This window comes from Bubalus bubalis, chromosome 17 (assembly GCF_019923935.1).
Source record: "Bubalus bubalis isolate 160015118507 breed Murrah chromosome 17, NDDB_SH_1, whole genome shotgun sequence".
In the NCBI taxonomy this organism is placed as follows: Eukaryota; Metazoa; Chordata; class Mammalia; order Artiodactyla; family Bovidae; genus Bubalus; species Bubalus bubalis.
In genome coordinates this window covers 53,409,656-53,431,514 of record NC_059173.1, presented here as the reverse complement: position 1 = coordinate 53,431,514, position 21,859 = coordinate 53,409,656, and the positions used below count along the sequence as shown (strand labels likewise).

Sequence of the window (21,859 nt, the reverse complement as noted above, 5' to 3'; positions counted from 1 at the left end):
CCTGAGGGTCCCACTCCGATCTTCAGACCTTCCATTGTGCTATTTTTGCGGCCTTTTTCCTTTCTTTGTCTTTTAGCCACCGCCATCATGGACTCCTTTTTCCTATTCTAACTACCTAACAAACAGAGGAGCTTGGTAGGCTGCAATCCATCCATGGTGCAAAGAGTCAAACATGACTGGGTGACTGACAGATGCTTATGGGCTTGAGCAGTGAAAGGCAAATACTGGAGAAATGGCAGGATTCGGGGAGAGAGAGGGAAACAGAGACAGGGATGGGGAGAGGAGGAGGGACACAGAGAAAGAGAAACAGGAATCTCAAAGTGCAATAAGGAGTGAAAACCCAGATTGTTTAAAGAAAAAAAAAGAAGAAACAACAAAACCCGACTTCAGATGGAGCTTTTCATATCTGCCCTACATTAGAAGCCACACTAAGTACCCAGTGCCTTGTAAATCTTTGGAGTCTAGAGGTGAACTGCAAATTGGTCAGCTCTTGAGGCAATTGTTATTATACCAGTGCTAAAATGTTGCATTAATCCTGTTTATTCTTTTTATCTGATTTCTTTCTAGACTTCTAAAGCCCAAGTCAGCAATTATTTTAAGAAGAGGTCAAACAAATAGGCTGAAGTTACAAAAGATTATTGCTGTTTTGGTTAAAGCTACTAGGGGCTGTTATCAGCTAAGTGGCAGGTTGGACGCTAAGGGAAGTTAAGAGTCAGAAAATATTTATTATCTGGGCAACTCCCTTAAAGGAACAGAACTTTCTTACCTTGCCTAGTCTACCTGGAAAAAGACCTCCGGTAGGTCTTCTAAATAGAGAGTACTGGTGAATGTGTAATAGGCCATTACTCAGCAGACTCCCCATGTCTGACTCTCTGCTGGGCATAGAGTATGTAACAATGAAAGTTTGGTTCCCTCCTAGGAGATACAGTGTAAGAGGAGTGTCCCAGAGGTGAATCAAGGGCACGCATCCATTGAGATGCATGTGATGCAGAACCACAAGATGAGAGGGACCAATCATGTTTTTCCTTCAGGAACTTGGAACTGGAAAGCTGAGAGATGACAGCCGCTAGCACCAGAGGCGGAAGATGAAAGGCAGTGTTGTAAGAGTTAAGCCACATAGTGCAGGCTGGGCTGGGCTGGGATGAAGTAGGGGAAGCTGACTGGAAGAGAGAGAATGGGAGGTAGAGACAGGAGAAATGATGTTGTGACCTTAGGGTCTCTTAGTGGGTGACGGAAAGAAAGGCTTCAATTTCTGATGGCGTTTGTGTTCCAGTTCCTGGGAAGCTCCTGTTGTCAGTTGGTATGAGGCACCCTGCATCCTTACAATAAATCCCACCCAGTTTGGTTTGGCTTGAGAGTATCCCTGCCCTTTGCAGACAAAGTGGAATTAAAACCAAAAAGCTGGGCAGTTACTAAGCCCCGCAGTGAGGAAATGAAGGCAGAGTTAAAATTGATGAGACTAGAGAGAAAGACAATGAAAACCCTAGTAAATCATGTTAAAGGAGTTTATCCTGAGGCAAAGGGGGAAATATGTCAGAGTGTTAAGCAGAGGACTTCAATAATAGGGGTTGCCTGGGGGCTGTAGTGGGGGGAGCCAAGGTTGGAAGCTAAGGACCAGCTGGAAAGGTGTTGCAGCTCTGTGAGGAGGTGATGAGGTTCAAATTAGGGCGGTGGCAGAAGGGGTGGGGAGAAGTGCAACAGACTCTTGGCTCTGCAGAAAGGAGAGCTGTCAGCCTGCTTGTCACTTAGAGTGGGGATAAAGTGACAATGAATGGAATCTGCAAGCTTCCCAGGTGGCTCAGAGGTTAAAAAATCTGCCTGCCAATGCAGGAGGCACAGGAGACGCAGGTTCGATCTCTGGGTCAGGAAGATCCCCTGGAGAAGGAAATAGCAACCCACTCCAGTGTTCTTGCCTGGAGAATCCCATGGACAGAGGAGTCTGGCGGGCTACAGTCCATGGGGTCGCGAGAGTCAGACATGACTGAAGTGACTTAGTACCAGTATTCTTGCTTCTCTGGCAGCTCAGCTGGTAAAGGATCTGCCTGAACTGTAGGAGACCCCGATTCAGTTCCTGGGTTGGGAAGTTCCCCTGGAGAAGGGATAGGCTACCCACTCCAGTATTCTTGAGCTTCCCTGGTGACTCAGACAGTAAAGAATCCACCTGCAGTGCGGAAGACCTGGGTTAGATCCCTGGGTGGGGAAGATTCCCTGGAGGAAGGCATGGCAACTCACTCCAGTATTCTTGCCTGGAGAACCCATGGACAGAGGAACCTGGCAGGCTACAGTTCATGGGGCTGCAAAGAGTAAGACGCGACTGAGTGACTAAATACAGCACCAGTCTTCTTGCCTGGGAAATCCCATGGACAGAGGAGCCCGGCAGGCTACAGCCTATATATAGTGTTGCAAACAGTCTGACATGACTGAAGCGGCCTAACACTAGGTTTATGACTTGGGGTGTTTGTGTCTGTGGTGTGCCTTGGGATTTAGCAAGCTGTTATTAGAGTTTTTTTTTTTTTTTTTTTTTTTTTTTTTGGAGTGATGGTGATGGGCTCAAGAAGCCAGCATCTAGAGGAGTGAGATAGGAAAGGAGTGGGTGAGGGGGAATTTGACGATAAAGAAAAGGACAAGAGCTGGGTGGGGCAAGGGGATGTTGAGACTTGCGAGGAGCAACTGTGTGTTAAAATAAATGACCCAAGTATAGCCCTCAGGGTGCTCATGGCCTTGGGTCTGGGGGACGAAAATGTAAGCTCCTTGAAGTGTATTGTAACAGCTAGAGGAACTCCAACAGTTTCCCGGAGGAGGTGGCATTGATAAGAACTGTGAAACGTTGGATGGGGAAGGGGCAGAGAAGGGGAAGATGCGTCACAGAGAGGGGAAGTGGAAGATGAGATGGTTTTGAAGATGGAATTGTGTGAGCCTTGGAATGGGGATTTTCAAGGAAACCAGGGCAGACAAGTCTTTCTGAACATCTGTACTCATTGTCTATAATCATTGACCCGTCTGCAAGGATTTTAGGAAATGTCAAAATAGTCCATGTATCGAAAAATGACCTAAGGAAATTTGTGATGATGCAGGCTTTTATGGATCCGAGAGCAATTTTCCTTAGTATTTGATCTGTCTTGAGGAAAGTTTGTGTATATACAATGTATTTTTTCCCTCTCTTGCCCACCTCTACCCCTTCTCCATGCTCACGGCCTGCGGGTGGAAACCCAATGCCCAAGCTGGTATATAACTTCTTGGGCTCCATGCTACACTGATTTACTGTTTAGGTTAGATATCTCATGCATAAACCTTGCCCTCTCACCATTGTCATTGAGTGGATTTTTTTTTTTTTGAGGCTGTAGCCAATTTATAGTAATTAATGTGCTAAGGACAGCAGCTGTAGCGGTCATTAATTCCTTAATCTTGGACTAGAGAGAAATGGATTAGTTAGAGATAAATATAGCGTATGGCATTTTCTCCTGAGAACAAACCCTATATAAACAGGGCTTTCTGCTGCAGTGTTGGGTGGTGGGAAAATGAGAGCCTTTTCCCTTTTCCTTGAGGAATTTTTCTTGTGAGAAGGAAGGAGTAGGGGGCGGGGTGAGGTGAAATGGAGGTTCATCTAAAATGGGACATAAAGGCTGACCCTGGATGCCACGAAGGCTTCTGTCTTTACTCCCAGGACCCTGAGACCTCTGGGTGAAGATTTGCCAATTGAACTTAAATGTGTTTTGTGCACACATCAAATCTCTGCTTAGGAAGCCAAACTGAGGGAGGAGAGAGAGTGGGGGAAAAAAAAGCACCCAGATTCTCTTCTGCTGAGTGAGCCATTTGTTTTAAAATGAGATGAGAGGTGGCTCAAAGATGTTAATGGAAATCTTTGCAAATACAGGCTTAAAGTTTCTTCCATCCAAAGAGTCACTCAGCCATAAATATGTGTGGGTTATTTAGATGCTTCCAAAGGTTACTTGAAAATTGCCTATTTTCCCACAAAGAAGTGAGCTGTTTATTGCTTCAAAAACGTGTCTCAGAAAGAATGCTTTTCTTCATTCGAGAAAGGAAAAAGTACTGAAATGCATGTAATGTTGGGAAAAGGTTGATTGGAGAGCAGATAGTCTGGGGAGAGAGGTTTAGTGTGGCTGCAGAAAGTATACTTGCTCTAAACCTTAAGACTGAGGGAAAAGCAGGTGGTATTGTCCTCATGTGACTTCACGTGTTATTCTCTTAGTGGTTCGGGTGGAAAGTCACAGTAAGGCAGGCTGTCAGGTAGGGCTTCTCAGGTGGTCCTAGTGGTAAAGAACCCACCTGCCAGTGTAGGAGACATAAGCGATGTGGCTTCCATCCCTGAGTCGGGAAGTTCTCCTGGAGGAGGGCACAGCAAACCACTCCAGTATTCTTGTCTGGACTATCCAGTGGACAGAAGAACCTGGCGGGCTACAGTACATAGGGTCACAGAGAGTCGGACATGGCTGAAGCGACCTAGCATGTGTGCATACAAGGGAAAGGAAGTTGAGTTTTGCAATCTGGATGGGTGGGGGAATCTGAAAAGTATCACCTCTGTGAATACTTCATGATGGCTCCCTAACAGCAAAGGGAAGTTGCAAAGCTCTCGTTGGCATCTCATTAATTCATAGCTAGTCCCATTGTAGGGTTACCAAGTAAGAGGGCCCAGTTTTTTCACTCTTTGGGAAATCCTATAATAGAGAAGATTTTTCTGGTGACTTAGATGGATTTACACTGGATCTCTATAAGGTTGAGGCTGGTGTTTTATAATTCAGATACATCTCTTTGTGGATAGCTGGTATGGATGGCCTTAACTGGGATTGAATTTATGTCAAAATCAGGGTTGAAACCAGAGCTTGATAAACATGCTGGTAATTCCTACATGTGTGCTCTGGGAGAATGGAGGCTCCCCTTGCCTTGAGATCCTTGTCACATGGAAATATAAAGCAGGTTGAGAGATGACATTTGTTGAGAATATCCTATATACAGTGCTACACCAGGCATATTTAAAAACCAACTTTTTGTTTTGTATATTGGGGTGTAGCCAGTTAACAAACAGTGTTGTGATAGTTTCAGGTGAACAGTGAAGGGACTCAGCCATAATACACATGTATCATTCTTCCCCAAACTTCCCTCCCATCCAGGCTGCTATATGACATTGAGCAGAGTTTCATGTGCTATACAGTAGGTCCTTCTTGGTTATCCATTTTAAGTATAGCATACATTAGGCATTTTTTACTGTTGTATAATTCAACCTCAAGAATCCTGGAAGGTAATTTCTCATTATCACATAAGTGAAAGTGAAAGTTGCTCAGTCATGTCCAACTCTTTGTGACACCATGGACTGTACAGTCCATGGAATTCTCCAGGCCAGAATACTGGAGTGGGTAGCCTATCCCATCTCCAGGCGATCTTCACAACTTAGGGATCGACCCAGGTCTCCCGCATTGCAGGTGGATTCTTTACCAGCTGAGCCACAAGGGAAGCCCCATTATCACATATGAGTGAAGTAATTTGCCCAAGATTGAAAGAGAGATACACACACACACACACATTTAGGCTTTCTTACACACTGGGTTCATATGGCCTCAGAGAGCCCTGTGGGTGAACATAGCTAAGTGTTCCAGTTCTTTGCAATAGCCTTGAGGTGGGAAAAGACCATCAGAGTTACCTGGCTCAATGCATGTCTCTGAGTGCATTCCCCGCAGGCAGTGGGACTTCCCAGGAAGCTATGGGAAGATTGGTCCAGCCACACTGATGCTCCAAATGCTTTGGTTTTCTTCTCCTTTCCCCAAAGCCCTGAGGACTGAGACCAAAAGGAATCACATAGTGTTGCTGTTTGTATACTAACTGAAAAATGTATGACTCTTCAAAAAAATATAGACGAATCTGTTGTCTGCTAAGAAAGGAAGATAAGGAATAAACCAAGTTATTGGCAGCATTTCCCATGGGTTCCGCTTATGCAAGAATGCATCAGTCATTGGATGTTCGTGGCGACAATCAGCACCAACCTCTTTGCTTTTAGAAACTGAAAAAAAGAGTCAGATGTTTGTTGTCCTGCAGCAGCAGGAAATAATAAAGCCAATTAATTTTGAATTCACATGATGCCCATGTCCTCCGTTAGTCTGGCTTAGGTTTGTTGAATTGGAAGAGGCTATTCTCACTTGTTTATTCTGATGTTTCGAATCTCTTGGAAGATACCCGTGCTTAGACAGTCTGGTTTCATGTTTTATCATATTTTGTTCCCAAAGCCTGACTCAACTTGTAGGGCTTTATGCAGGAGAGTTTGCTCACGACCACATTTAGTAAAGCTGGCTGTCAGTCTGTCACGTGGGCACTTTGTCAACTACAGGCAATACAGAATAGTACGGTAGTCATAGTAGAAGAGCTTCATTGGAATTCAGTTTTGATCATTAAAATGGATAGAAGATAAACTGCTTAGCAGTTCTTCACAACCACATAAATTGGATGTCCAACAGTGCAAAACTCCAAAGTGCATCCTTTCAATCTGTGAAAAGAAGCATTAGAGGCAGAACTTAGAATTTATTTCAACTGAGTTGACAGTAATCCCAGACACAAGGGAGTGTCCTAGGTACTATTCATTTCTTTGCAAATTGATATGTTATGGCTAAAATCAGCCAATAGCTCTGGAAAGAAAAGCTAACACATTCGTGAATGATCCTTGAGTTCTGTGTTTTAATTTAAAATTGTTTGTTAAAGTCATGCTTGATTCCATTATGAGCATTTTGACTGACTAACTTTGACTACCTGGTAAATATCCAATGAAGTTACATGCAAATTATAAACAGTTTTATCTATTAATGCTCAGAATCAGTTTCTTCCTTGATGTGTAGATATGCTTTATAAATTTGGTATTGTTTCTCTTTGCTAGAGGTAAAAATTTCATTTGTGGTAAGAGAAAAATTTCCAAGTTATTTCCTGCTGAAAAGTCTGCAGCTAGCTCTCCTTGCATTCTAGGAAAATATCCAAATTCCTGAGCTGGCCATCAAGAACCTACCTTGCCAAACTCATCAGCAGGATTTCTTGGAGGCAATGCTTCCTGTTACTTGTGTGGACCAAAGTTCTTCTAACCTAGAATATTGCCTTCCATTTCTGAATTTATACCCATCCTTCAAACTTCAAGCTCAACTTGATCTCTTCCATGATTTTATTTTTTTCTCTCCAATCTAAATGAATTCCTATAGAAAATGTTTATATGACTCCTATGTGTAAAGGATATACCTCTATAGGCTGAGATTGAAGTAGTAAAGAACATAAGTATTAAGCAGGATTCCTAAACTCCCTCTATGGCTAATTCCAAACATCAGTACCACCTTAGGTCTTTTGATAGAGCAGTTGAAGAGAGTATTTCTGAAGAGTCCCTGGGACTGTCATAGGATAAAGTACGGTTCATTCTTCCACATCCCATTTCTTGGCTGGTAAATGGGATTGTTTTTTGGAAGAGAGGCAGGTTTTTCGCTTCTGAAAATCCCTTTGAGGCCTCTCAGGGATTTGGCCTTAAAGGGAAAAGACTGGAAGGAGAAGTGAAGGTATTCTGGGTTCTTCCCACTGCAGGGAGGAACTGGGCATTGTGTGAATCCAAAATTAATTTGCTTAATTATTTCCTGCTACTGCCCTAAAGCAGGCAACTGACTTAAAGCAGCTGGGTTGGTACTTCTGGGGTTCCTGAAGTACTGCTGGGGTTCTGGGTTCCTCTACCCTTCCTCTTTCTGCTTCCTCAGAAGATACATCTAGATGTTGGGTTATCTCTGCTGAGATCTTGGCTTGCTTAAGTCCCTTGATCTGGTTTCTTGGCCAGAGCAGCACAGTTACCTTAGAGCTGCTCTATCTTCTTCCACCTCCTGTGCTGAGCTCACCTAAGTTTCCAGAGACCTCCCGAGGCCCCTGCAAACTCTTTGGTGCCAGTTTCTACTGTCCCATTTGTTTGTACATCACCACAGTCTGGGTAAGACTTAACCATCCCAGTTAAAAAAGTTACCTAACAATCCTGTAGATTTATTAGTAGGGTTACAACCCAGTACGACTGCTGACTGTTCTTTATCCTGGGATGCAGGGGTGAGGGTAGGGAGGAGAGGGACCGACTCCCAAGTGCTGTTGAAGAGAGGGGACCTAGCAGGGTCTCTACCCTTTGCTGAGTTCTCTTTTCCTCTCAGGGGGAGGCCAGCAGTCTGTGTCATACCTTAGAATCCCCTTTCCTCTTGTCTGGGGTTCGAAGTTCCCCTTTGTGGCATTAAAGAAGGTTCTGGCTAAAAAATTATAGAGGTTGTGAAAGGATCAGCTATGACAAACTTAGATTGTGTATTAAAAGCAGAGACATCACTTTGCTGACAAAGGTCTGTATAGTCCAAGCTATGATTTTTCCAGTAGTCATTTGTGGATGTGAGAGTTGGACCATAAGAAGGCTGAGCACTGAAGAATTAATGCTTTCAAATTGTGGTGCTGGAGAAGACTCTTGAGATTCCCTTGGACTGCAAGGAGATCAAACCAGTCAATCCTAAGGGAAATTAACCTTGAATATTCATTGGAAGGACTGATGTTGAAGCTGAAGCTCCAATACTTTGGCCACCTGATGCAAAGAGCCAACTCATTGGAAAAGACTCTGATGCTGGGAAAGATTGAAGGCAAAAGGAAAAGGGGCGGCGGAGGATGAGATGATGAGAAACCATCACTGACTCAATGGATATGAATTTGAGCAAACTACGGGAGACAGTGGAGGACAGAGGAGCCTGGCATGCTCTAGTGTATGGGGCTGCAAAGTAGGACAGGACTGAGTGACTAAGCATGCATGCATGCATGCATGTGTGGCTGGAACCCATAGAAGCATATGGGGTAACTGTATGAAATAATTGTGGCAAAGTAGGTGTAGCAGGTAGATAATGACTTTAGAGATATCCATGTCCTAATTCCTGGAACCTTACACAGCAAAGAGGCTTTGCAGAAGTAATTAAGGTTAGGGATCTTGAGAAGGGAGATTGGATTATGTGGGTGGGTCAGATAAGGTATTAATATGAGAATGAGAGAAAAAAGGAGAGAGGAAGGGGAGGGGAGGACCGGGAAGACACAGTGGGAGAAATGATAGATTATCGAGAGAGAGAGAGAGAGAGAGAGAGAGAGAGAGAGAGAGAGAGAGAGAGGGAGAGAGGGAGAGGGGGGAGAGAGAGAGAGAGAGAGAGAGGAAGAAAGAAGAGAAGAGAGATACCAAAGATTCTACACTGCTGGACTTGAAGGGAGGAAGCCAGAAGCCAAGGAATGCATGTGACTTCTAGAATCTTGAAAAGGCAAGAAAACACAGATTATCCTCTAGCACCTGTAGAAGCAATGCAGCCTGGCTGAGTCCTTGACCTTGGACCTTGGACTTCCAACTTCTGACCTCCAGAACTGTGAGATAATAAACTTAAGTTGTTTTCATGCTACTAAGTTTGTGGCAGGTGGTTCTACAGAACACGAAACTACTATGGAAGCTAATATCAAAGCTCATTCTTGCAGGTCAAAAGTGCTCCTGTTTAGAGTGCACTCTGGGGGTGATGAGAGGTAAAGGAACAGCTGGGGTGAGGGTGGCCATCCTGATAGAAGGGGTAGGGGCTGGGTGACACTGGGAAGAGAAGAAGGGATGAACCTGAAAGGTCATGAGAAGTGGCAGGCTCCAGTGACTGGCTAGTTGTGAAGGACAAAGAAGCAGCTCCATCATTTAAGGTCCTGCACTCCCCGCAACATGCAATGCAGGAGACACAGGAGACATGGGTTCAATGCCTGGGTCTGGAAGATCTCCCGGAGAAGGAAATGGCAACCCCACTCCAGTATTCTTGCCTGGGAAATCCCATGGACAGAGGAGCCTGATAGGCTACAGTCCAAGGGGCTGCAAAGAGTTGGACATTACAGAGTTCACACACCCATATTTATTTATTTATTTTTGTCTGCATTGGGTCTTAGTTGCATCATGCGGGCTTAGTAGTGGCTGTGTGGGCTTAGTTGCCCCACAGCATATGAGAATTTTAGTTCCCCAACCATGGATCACATCTGCATCCCCTGAATCTGGAGGCAGATTCTTAACCACTGGACCATGAGGGGAGTCCCCCATTTAAGGGTTTTGATGCTGGAAGAGTGAGAGGATAGTGATTCAATTCAACAGCAGAGGAAGAAAGAAAGGGGAGCTGGAGTGGACAGCAGACTGCAGGACAGCATGGTTGGGTGGAATTAAAAGTGAATTTGGTTTTATTGATGTTGAACTTGAAAGAGCCCTTGAACTTGGAGCACTAGGATTTGGGGCAACTTGGAGTGATAGTAGATGAACAGATAATAATTAGGTTAAGAGAGTGAATAATGGCTGAAAAGTTGGGATTGAAGGTGTGTCTCTGGAGGGTGAAGATTGAAGTGGGAAGTATTAGTCACTCAGTTGTCTTAGTCACTCAGTTTCAACCCCATGGGCTGTAGCCCACCAGGCTTCTTTGTCCATGGGATTCTCCAGGCAAGAATACTGGAGTGAGTTGCCATTTCCTTCTCTAGGAGAACTTGCTCACCCAGGGATTGAACCCAGGTCTCCTGTACTGTAGGCAGATTTTTTACTATCTGAGCTACAAAGGAAATCCAAAGATTGAGATGGGAGCTGAAGCAATGAAGAGAAAAAAATTTTCATTGAGACAGTCAGAGAAGAGGGAAGGTAAGCTAGCATTCACTGAGCACCTAATTCGACCAGGCATTTATGTATATTTTATTTTTTAAAATATATGTTATGTAATTTAATACCTGGGCTTCCCAGGTGGTGCTAGTGGTAAAGAACCCACCTGCCAATGCAGGAGAGTTCAATGTAAGAGACACAGGTTCAATCCCTGGGTAGGGTCACAAAGAGTTGGACACTACTGAAGTGACTTAACACACACACAATTTAATACTTTTAACAGCCTCCCATTTAACCATTGTGACATAGTGTTGGAACTGTTTTTGAAGATGATAAATACAGAATCAGAGAAAGTAAGTAACTATCCCATAACCTAAGAGCCAGTAAGTCCTCTTCTACGCCATGTGCATAGTTAGGAGAAGCCAAGAAGCAGGCCAAATATTACTCATAAAAGATTAGCCAATCAGAATTCAGAATACTGAGTGATGCTTCACCAGAACCCGGCACTGGGTATTAGCAATACTCTTTTGAGGTAGGTTTCATTGTCGGTGGTCTCTTCAGTTATTTAAGGGCTTCAATGAGGTGTCTCTTCTGTGATGATGATGATGATGATGATGTGTGTGTGTGAGAGAGAGAGAGACAGAGAGAGAAACAGAGTCAGAAAAAGAGAAATGACATCACTGTTCTCACAGGCACAGTTAGTCTTCCTGACTAGAAAGTAAGTATATAGAAAATGTTTTGGATTTTTAAGATGCCAGGCCTTCCCAGAAGTACTGGTTATAATTTTAGTGAAAACCATTGTGGGAAGTATTTGACTTTTGGCTCGGAAGTTTCATGGACCAGATGAATCAATAATATACGACACATCTTTTCAGTTCCCCCCAGTCAGGTCTATAAAAGGCGTGCTTGCATGGCTCACCCACATTCAGGCAGAATCAGATGGTCGATTAATTCAGATTGGAATTAAAAACTCTCACCTCTCTGTTTTAGCTGTTCAGGATGCCACATGCAACTAGTTATTAAAATGAACACTTAGAGTGACCACAGCCCTGAATCTAATACTCCATATGGCACCAGAGTGAGGGCTCTCGACGTGTGCACTTTTGTCTTTGGTCATTTCAGACTGAAAATACAATTAGACTTGGCTGTCAGACAGATGAATTCTGTCATATTTCCCCTATAGGACCTGCACTTGGTCCAGATCAATAAATATAAAACCACTTGCCCATAAATTGCAAACTAAGCTTGCAGCTTCAGTACATGTGGGCTTAAATTCACTTGTATCTGGCATTCACTGCTTCCTGGCCAAACAGTCTGTTTCTGTGATTAGTGCAATTTCATAGCTGGACCAGAAAAACAAGGCTGCAAACCATCACTATAAAGCAGCAGATGGCTTTGCCACACCTTCCCTGTAAGGGCAGTTCCCTCCGAAAATGGGGTTTGAGCTGCTTGCTGTCTAGAATGGAACTTTAAAATTGGGATGAGTTCAAGTCATTATAGCTCCATGGAGCTGTTGTTATTTTTTTCCTATTTCTTCTTGAGATTTCAAACAGAATTTGTAATAAACTTTGCCTGGACACGACTTGTCACTCGGAAGAGACGTGCTTTATGTACAGAGATATAAGATTCTCTGTATATGCTTGGCAGAACCAGCTTTTACTGGATGGTACGTGCATGTTGGAGGCTTCCCAGGTGGTGCTGGTGGTAAAGAACCTGCCTTCCAATGCAGGAGACACAAGAGATGCGGATTCGATCCCCTGGGTCAGGAAGATCCCCTGGAGGAGGGCATGACAACTCACTCCAGTATTCTTGCCTGGAGAATCCCATGGCCTGAGGAGCCTGGTGGGCCACAGTCCGTGGGGTCACAAAGAATCAGACGCAACCGAAGCGACTGCGCATGCCTGTAGACGCTGGCTTGGCCTCACGGAGAATGAGATGCGCTTGCTTTTGCTGCAGAGACCACTAACCGAGATAACGTTGATTTTGGGGGAAAGGTACATTCTTAACACCTGTTTTCTTCCCTCATTTAGTTTAACTTAGAGGCCTGGTTTCAGGCAAAGGGAATTTTCTCTAGTGTAACACAGAATTAGGCTGTAGAATTTGCTAGTGTGGGACATTAAATGAGACAATTTAAAGTGAGACAATTAACCTAGACTCTTTAGAGGCAAGAATTAGACACTGGCTGTATCTGAATAAGAGGAACAGCTCTATTTTCAGGAGCTACTGTGGAAGCAAAACCTTCATACTTCCAAATACGGGGCTTGCTAAGCAAAGTGATTATAAAATCAGGTCAAGGAAAAAATTCCTTGGCGACAGACAGTATAAAAAAGATGTGTCAAGTGAGCTGGTGGTGTCACTTCCTTGAAGGCCACTGCTCTTGCAGTTAGAACATATTCTGAGATCATGGACACAGAGCACAGACTGGTGGCTGCCAAGAGGGAGAGGTTGGGGAAGATAGATTGGGAGTTTGGGGTTAGCAGATGTAAGCTTTTATATTAGAATGCATTAACAAGGTCCTACTGTGCAGCACAGAGAACTATATTCAGTATCCTATGATAAACCATAATAGAAAAGGATATGAGAAAAAGAATATAATATATGTATTATTGAATCACTTTGCTGTACAGCAGTAATTAACACCACATTATAAATCAAATATACTAAAAAGAAATTCTGAGAATGGTTGAATACATTTGGCTGAGTGCTGCTGCTTTGCTTGGTTTGGTCATTCCTCTTTGTGAATATATGAAGATCTGGTAACATTGTCTGAAGCTGCTCTCTTTGATGTGTTCATGTTATTAACAGAAACTTCTCATGAGTGGTAAATTAGAATAGCCCTTTGAGGGCCAATGATAATCAACACTTCAAAATAAGTGGAGGAAACAATACGTACTGTGTCCACAGGGCATGCATTTTTGGGAGAATCATATGATTTGGATAAATTATTCTTGAAGTCATGTTAGACTTTTAGCTGTTTTTAATTCTAGTAAGTAATTTTAATTTTTAATTCTAGTAAGTAAGATTCTAAAATCTAATCAAGGTTTGAATTGGTGTAGACCAAGAATTACAGTCTTTCAGACATTGTAGGTGAGTGTAAGATACTGGACCGGTCCATGAACACAGCAGATAATGAACTTCAACTTAAAAAAAAAAAAATCAAAGCACAACAGTAGGCCTCATTTTACTAACTTAATATTAGTTTATATCAAACAAGCTGGCTTCCCCCTTGCCCCTCAAATCCAGCAATACTTAACAGGAAACAGAAAAAACTCTCAAATTAGGGTAGCTCAAAGCAAATAGATGGGGAAACAATGGAAACAGTGACAGACTTTCTTTTTTGGGCTCCAAAATCACTGCAGATGGTGACTGCAGCCATGAAATTAAAAGACGCTTACTCCTTGGAATAAAAGCTATGACAAATCTACAGAGTGTATTAAAAAGCAGAAAAATCACTTTGCCGACAAAGGTCCATATAGTCAAAGCTATGGTTTTTCCTTTACGGATATGAGAGCTGGACAATAAAAAAGGCCGAGTGCCGAAGAATCAATGCCTTCAAACTGTGGTGCTGGAGAAGACTCTTGAGAGTTCATTGAATTGCAAGGAGATCAAACCAGTCAATCCTAAAAGAAATCAGTCTGGAATATTCACTGGAAGGACTGATGCTGTAGCTGAAGCTCCAATACTTTGGTCACCTGATGTGAAGAGCCGACTCATTGGAAAAGACCCTGATGCAGGGAAAGATTGAAGGCAGGAGGAGAAGGGGACAACAGAGGACGAGATGGTTGAATGGCATCACCAACTTGGTGGACATGAGTTTGAGCAAACTCCAGGAGATGAAGAAGGACAGGGAACCTTGGCGTGCTGCTGTCCATGGGGTTGCAAAGAATCAGAAATAATTGAGTGACTGAACAACAAAGGAATAACCAATAAAGAAGGAGAGAGTGTGTAGTGGGAGGCACTAATCAGTGAGAAGGGCTTCCCAGGTCGCCCACTGGTAGAGAATCCACCTGCCAACCAGGAGACGCAGGTTTGATCGTCCCTGGGTCAGGAAGATCCCCTGGAGAAGGGAATGACAACCCACTCCAGTATTCTTGCCTGGAGAATCCCACGGAGCCTGGTGGTCTGCCATGGGGTCACACATGCTATGCTATGCTAAGTCACTTCAGTCGTGTCTGACTCTGTGTGACCCCATAGACGGCAGCCCACCAGGCTCCCCCGTCCCTGGGATTCTCCAGGCAAGAACACTGGAGTGGGTTGCCATTTCCTTCTCCAATGTATGAAAGTGAAAAGTGAAAGGGAAGTCGCTCAGTCGTGTCCGACTCTTAGTGACACCATGGACTGCAGCCTACCAGGTTCCTCCGCCCATGGGATTTTCCAGGCAAGAGTACTGGAGTGGGGTGCCATTGCCTTCTCTGATGGGGTCGCATAGTCGGAGACTACTGAGCAAATAAACCGCAACACCAGCATCACTCTGTGTATGAGTTAATTTTTTTTCTTCTGTTTTTCAAATTGAAGTATAGTTGATTTATAATATTATATTAGTTTCAGGTGTACAGCATAATGATTCAATATTTCTATGGATTATATTCCATTTACAGTTATGAAAAAATAATGGCTATCTTTCTCTGTGCTGTACAATACATCCTTGTTGCTTATCTTTATGTTTTATCTTATGTTTTAATCATAGTAGTTTGTATCTCTTAATCTCCTACCCCTATCTTGTCCCTCCCCACTTTCCCTCTCACCACGGGCAACCTCTAGTTTTCTACATCTCTGGGTGTTTCTGTTTAGTTATATATATCTGTTTTATTTTTTAGATTTTACATATAAGTGGTAACACATAATATTTGTCTTTCTCTGACTTATTTCACGAAGCATAATATTAGGTGCATTCATACTGTGCAAATGGCAGAATTTCACTCCGTTTTATGGCCATGTAATATTCAATTATACATTGAATATATAATTGAATATATAATCTTGTTTGTCCATTCATCTGTTGATGGATACTTGGGTTGCGTCCATATCTTGGCTCTTGTAAATAGTGCTGCTGTGAACATCGGGGTATAAGTGTCTTTTCAGATTAGTGTCTTTGCCTTGGTTTTGGATATGTACCCAGAGCTAGAATTTCTGGGTCATATGATAGAGTCAGACATGACTTAGCAACTGAACAACCACAACAATGGTAGTTTTAGTTTTTTGAGGAAACTCCATATTATTTTCCATAGCGGCTGAGTTAACATTTTAAATTATATTTTCTTGTGTTTCAGGCAGAAAAATATATGAGTGTATCCTTGGAAACTAATTAATGCTCATTGTATATAGTTTATCTATGCCTCTATCCTCTATCTGGCACCACTGTGCTAGGTGTTAGGTTATAATGGAAATAATAGTCATGGTGTTTCCTGGCAAGTGGTTTACCAGCTACACTGCCTCATGTATGGACTTGAACATCACCCTCTGTTTTCTGTGGCATTTCCCTTGGTTTTGGTGAGAGCCTACTCTTTAATCTTCTCCTGGCCCTCTGCGTGTCCCCCTAATGGCGCCCTTCCTCTTAATTCTTTCTTTGGCTTCTGTGATGCCATTTTGTCCTGTTTTGCTTTCACTCTTGTTCATTGCTCCTGCTCATTCTCTTTGTGAGTTTGAATGTTGGTGTTTCCTGGGTTCTGTTCCCAGACTTGTTCCCTGTGGACTCATTGCCTGAGAGGAGGTGATTGTTTTTAGAAAGGAATTGAGCATGAAACCTCCAGTTCGCTGAACTTAACATTGACTGACCTGGAAGAATCATGAAGGCAGAAGAGTGAGGCATCAAGAAGTGATGTGTTGGCTTCTGACATAAAAGCAGAAAGCACAATAACATCAGAAAGTCAGGACTATGTTGGGAGTTCCTCTGATAATTACTGGTGGAATGCATTGAGATCTCCCTTTGGAGCTGAATGCCTTTAAAAAAATCATAATGGCTACAAAACACCGGAACTCTTGAAAACTTTTAAACAGGAAATAGAGATATTGAAGAAATGGCCTGAGGTAGGGGAAACAGAACCTTAGAGAAAATTATAAATGATGCATTAAAATAGGAAAAATATGACATTGAAGTCCTAGCATAATCCATACTGAGTTATGGGCATATACCTATTAGGTATAGTTATAAGTAAAGATGTGTTTTTGGCACATAGCTTCTGCCCTAGAGGAACATAGTTATGGCATGTAAGTTAGCTACTGCATGAATACGTTAAGACAGAGATTATTAGATCATAGTCAGTTTATTTTTTGTACCATTTTGCTTTTTATTCACATTGAACTTTTTTTTTTTAACCTGCTTTCTTCTTTCTGATGTTTCAGAGTATGCACAGTGATTTGAATTCCAGGGTATCTGATGCAAGAAGGTTGTGGTGAGATTTACACAAAGAATCAAGCTTTGAGAAATCTTACAATAAACCTATATCATCATATAACATAAGCAGATTTTCAATAAGCATTTCCTGGTGAAACATACAATTGTACATACAGGGTGGGAACAGCGAAGCAGACAATACCTCAGGAGACAGCTTCTTATGCTTGTCTAACTAGAACCTCACTTTTTTTTTTTTTTTTTTTTCAGCCTTTTTGAGACTACAGTTTTCCTGGATTTTGCTTCCAAGAAAGGAGGTTGTCTTTGCCAGGCTATGAGACTTTAAAGAAGATTACCAAGCTTAGCTGCCATTTTAGGATCCAGACATTCATTCCATGCACTATTACCTAGAGAGAGGGAGGAAAAATTGAGACAGGCTTTTCATGTTCATAAAGTACAACAGGCGTTAAACCTAATGGACAGGAGAGATTTGAGCTGTGGGCTCGTCTTGTGCCGGACAGAGGCCACACCTTTTTGCTGTCTTTGCTAATGGAGAGGCAGTGGCTGACTGAATGTTCCCAGGGGAGTGGGCATGATTGCCATCCCCTGGCCTCATCCGGGGGTCAAGATATAAAAAGTCAGTGCTTGGAAGAGTCAGCAGGTCTGATTCATATCCTCTAGGCGGTACTTATGAGGCATTTTTGGCCCATCAAATGGCTCATGATAAAGTACAATAGTGCAATTTGTATTTTTACTGCAGGCCAATTAAGAAGGGGGAGAGAGAGTGATAAGGAAAATGACATGTCCTTGCAAAGCAGGAACAACAGTCATAGCAGCAGGAGAAGGGGAAAAAAAGATCCACAGAGAGGAAACAGCCAGCCACTTAAAGCGGTTAAAGGGGTCAGGCCGCTCATGGGTTGTGGCCCACCCACTGCCAGAACATTCCCTTTTCCTGCTGGTTTTTGGGCAGTGGAGATCTTCAAAAGGGAATAATTGTGTGGTAACATATGTTCATCCAGACATAGATTGGTGAGTTTCAAATCAAATAGTATTTTTTTTTAAATGTCATTTGAAGAAGAAATGTTTCTTGAGATTCTTATCAGAGTGCTCTTAGTCTTGCATTCTCTGGTTTTGTGATTTTTGTCTTCTCACCTATATCTGTTTCTATCCTGCCTTTAGAAAGCCAGAGAAAAGCTTTTGGAAAACTTTTATCATTTGATTATAATTTTTCCAGTTTCACCGAGGACAAGTGTTTGAGTGTAGGTTTATAAAAATTTGCCCTTTCTGTAATGTTGAGGGTGTATTGCCCACACCATGAAATTCTCTTGGGGGCCTGTACTCACCAGGCTGCTTCTTAACTTACTTTTATTTTCTTTAGGTGCCTGGGATTGCCAGAGACTAGAAATAAGAAGAGAGAGTGAGAGGAAGGGAAGGATGCATAAAAGGGGAAATAAATCAGGAATTACTTAATGAAGGAAGAGAGGAAGGAAGGAAAATAGAATTGATGGAAAATGTTAGTAATTTGAACAACCAAGAATAATGCTTGCTACTTAAAATTAATGATAGGTAAGCAACTCATCAATACTGCTGACCACCCATGGGAGGAGAGACAGAGTAGGAAAGCTAGAGTAAATATGTCAAATTTATGAATATCTAAATGCATTTGGTCACTTAGGACATAATGATTGATCCTGAGACAGGGCAAAATGGAGAAGAAAGTTTCTAGGTAATTTGATACCTAAATGCTACTACTGAAAAAAATTTGGGGGCAACAGAAGTAGGAATGGGGTGAAATATCGATTTCCAGCTGGCTATTTAAGAGATTAGATCTGATAGACAGAGTGCCTGAAGAACTATGGATGGAGGTTCCTGACATTGTACAGGAGGCAGTGATCAAGACCATCCCCAAGAAAAAGAAATGCAAAAAGCAAAATGGTTGTCTGAGGAGGCCTTTCAAATAACTAAGAAAAGAAGAGAAGCTAAAGGCAAAGGAGAAAAGGAAAGATATACTCATCTGAATGCAGAGTTCCAAAGAATAGCAAGGAGAGATAAGAAAGCCTTCCTCAGTGATCAATGCAAAGAAATAGAGAAAAACAATAGAATGGGAAAGACTAGAGATATCTTCAAGAAAATGAGAGATAACAAGGGAACATTTCATGCAAAGATGGGCACAATAAAGGATAGAAATTATATGGACCTGGAGAAGGCAATGGCAACCCACTCCAGTACTCTTGCCTGGAGAATCCCATGGACGGAGGAGCCTGGTGGGCTGCCGTCTATGGGGTCGCACAGAGTCGGACACGACTGATGTGACATGGTGGCAGCAGCAGCAGCAGCAGCAGCAAAAGCAGAAGATATTAAGAAGAGGTGGCAAGAATACACAGAAGAACTATACAAAAAAAGATCTTCATGACCCAGATAAGCACCATGGTGTGATCGCTCACCTAGAGCTGGCTGGAGTGCGAAGTCAAGTGCAGGCATCAGTATGAACAAAGCTAGTGGAGGTGATGGAATTCCAATTGAGCTATTTCAGACCCTAAAAGATGATGCTGTTAAAGTGCTACACTCAATACGCCAGCAAATTTGGAAAACTCAGCAGGAGCCACAGGACTGGAAAAGGTCAGTTTTCATTCCAGTGCCAAAGAACGTTCAAACTACCACACAGTTGCATTCATCTCCCATGCTAGCAAAGTAATGCCCAAAATTCTCCAAGACAGGCTTCAACAGTATGTGAACAGTGAACTTCCAGAAGTTTAAGCTGTATTTTGAAAAGGCAGAGGAACCAGAGATCAAACTGCCAACATCTGTTGGATTATCAAAAAAGTAAGAGAATTCCAGAAAAACATCTACTTCTGCTTTATTGACTACACCAAAGCCTTTGACTGTGTGGATCACAACAAACTGTGGAAAATTCTTCAAGAGATGGGAATACCAGACCATCTTACTGCCTCCTGGGAAATGTGTATGCAGGTCATGAAGCAACAGTTAGACCTGGACGTGGAACAACAGACTGGTTACAAATTGGGAAAGGAGTATGTCAAGGCTGTATATTGTCAGCCTGCTTATTTAACTTATATTCAGAGTACATCATGTGAAATGTCAGGCTGGATGAAACACAAGCTGGAAACAAGATTGCCGGGAGAAATATCAATAACCTCAGATATGAAGATGACACCAGTCTTATGGCAGAAAGTGAAGAAGAATTAAAGAGCCTCTTGATGAAAGTGAAAGAAGAGAGAGAAGAAGTTGGCTTAAAACTCAACGTTCAGAAAACAAAGATCATGGCATCTGGTCCCATCACTTTGTGGCAAACAGATGGGGAAACAATGCAATCAGTAACAGTCTTTGTTTTCTTGGGCTCCCAAATCACTGCAGATGGTGACTGCAGCTATGAAATTCAAAGACGCTTGCTCCTTGGAAGAAAAGTTATGACCAGTCTAGACAGCATATTAAAAAGCAGAGACATTACTTTGCCAGCAAAGGTCCATCTAGTTAAAACTGTGGTTTTTCTAATAGTCATGTATGGATGTGAGAGTTGGACCATAAAGAAAGCTGAGCGCCAAAGAATTGATGATTTTGAACTGTGATGCTGGAGAAGACTCTTGAGAGTCCCTTGGACTTCAAGGAGATCAAACCAGTCAATCCTAAAGGGAATCAGTCCTGAATATTCATTGGAAGGACTGATGCTGAAGCTGAAGCTCCAATACTTTGGCCACCTGATGCGAAGAACTGACTCTTTGAAAAAGACCCTGATGCTGGGAAAGATTAAGGGCAGGAGCAGAAGGGGACAACAGAGGATGAGATGGTTGAGTCGGCATCACCGACTCAATGGACATGAGTTTGAGTAATCTCCGGGAGTTGATGATGGACAGGGAAGCCTGGCATGGTGCTGACCATGGGGTCACAAAGAGTCGGACATGACTGAATGATTGAACTGAACTGAACTAAGTTGATGGAATTCCCTGGCTGTTTTCTCACCCTTCTCTTTGTCTTTGCACATTCTGTTTTGACTTCCTATTTTCAAAGACAATTTGAGCTTTATATTTTTACCTGATTATAATAATATAACCCAAGAATCAGCCCTTTTCTTTTCTGTCCCAGGGATCCCAGTTCTGTAGTCTTGGGGCAGATGGTGTGTGTCTGTGTGATATCCCTTTCTGAATTGTGACCCTGGCATCTGTTTGTGTGAACCATGCACAACCCTTGGATTTTTCTGGGTGAAAAAGAGTGACCATCTGAAAAGTGAGAGGGTTGAGCATTAGCTTCATCTCATGATCTGGATCTCATATTATCTACAAAAGTGTATCTTAGAGCTAATTCTACCAAATATGAAAATCTTCTGCAAATAAGCAATTGTTAGCAAGCAGGAAAAAAAAAAAAACGCATAATACATCTAACCTATAAATTCACTGAAGTCCTGTAATTTCTCCTCTGAGGGACTCCAACCAATACTTCCATAAAGAGTTCACTCGACACCCCATTGAATTCTCGAGACAACCTTCTCTCACCCTTAATTTCATCAGTAGGCACCTTGAAGTCTTTAAACTGGTAGCTGGATGCAGGAGTATTTAAGAATCAAGACTCAGGGAACATCCCTGAAAATGTAGCCTCAGGCCACTCTAGTTACTTTTTACTCTGTGTGAAGAGAGGAGGTGTCTCTAAAACATTTTAGCCAATTCACAAATCTGAATTCTACAAATTTCACCAGTGATTGCCCATTTCTAATATCCATTACGCTCATTGACAACCCATTAATTTCCCCTATGAAAATCCATTTCTGAAATTCAGTATGCTAATTAGCAGAACTATTTCTTGTTCATTAGAGACATGGATTACGGAAGGGCTTTTAGTAATCGCCTCTGGAGTGTGGCCTTTCTGATAAGATGCTAGCTGACATCAGGGTGTGT

The 21,859-nt window shown here is 42.5% G+C and overlaps 1 long non-coding RNA gene across 1 annotated transcript in view; it reads left to right on the top strand.

The window, feature by feature from the left end:
• The window catches only part of LOC123329983, a 45,296-nt gene that overhangs the window by 18,983 nt on the left and 4,454 nt on the right, over positions 1–21,859 (top strand). The window lies entirely within an intron of this gene.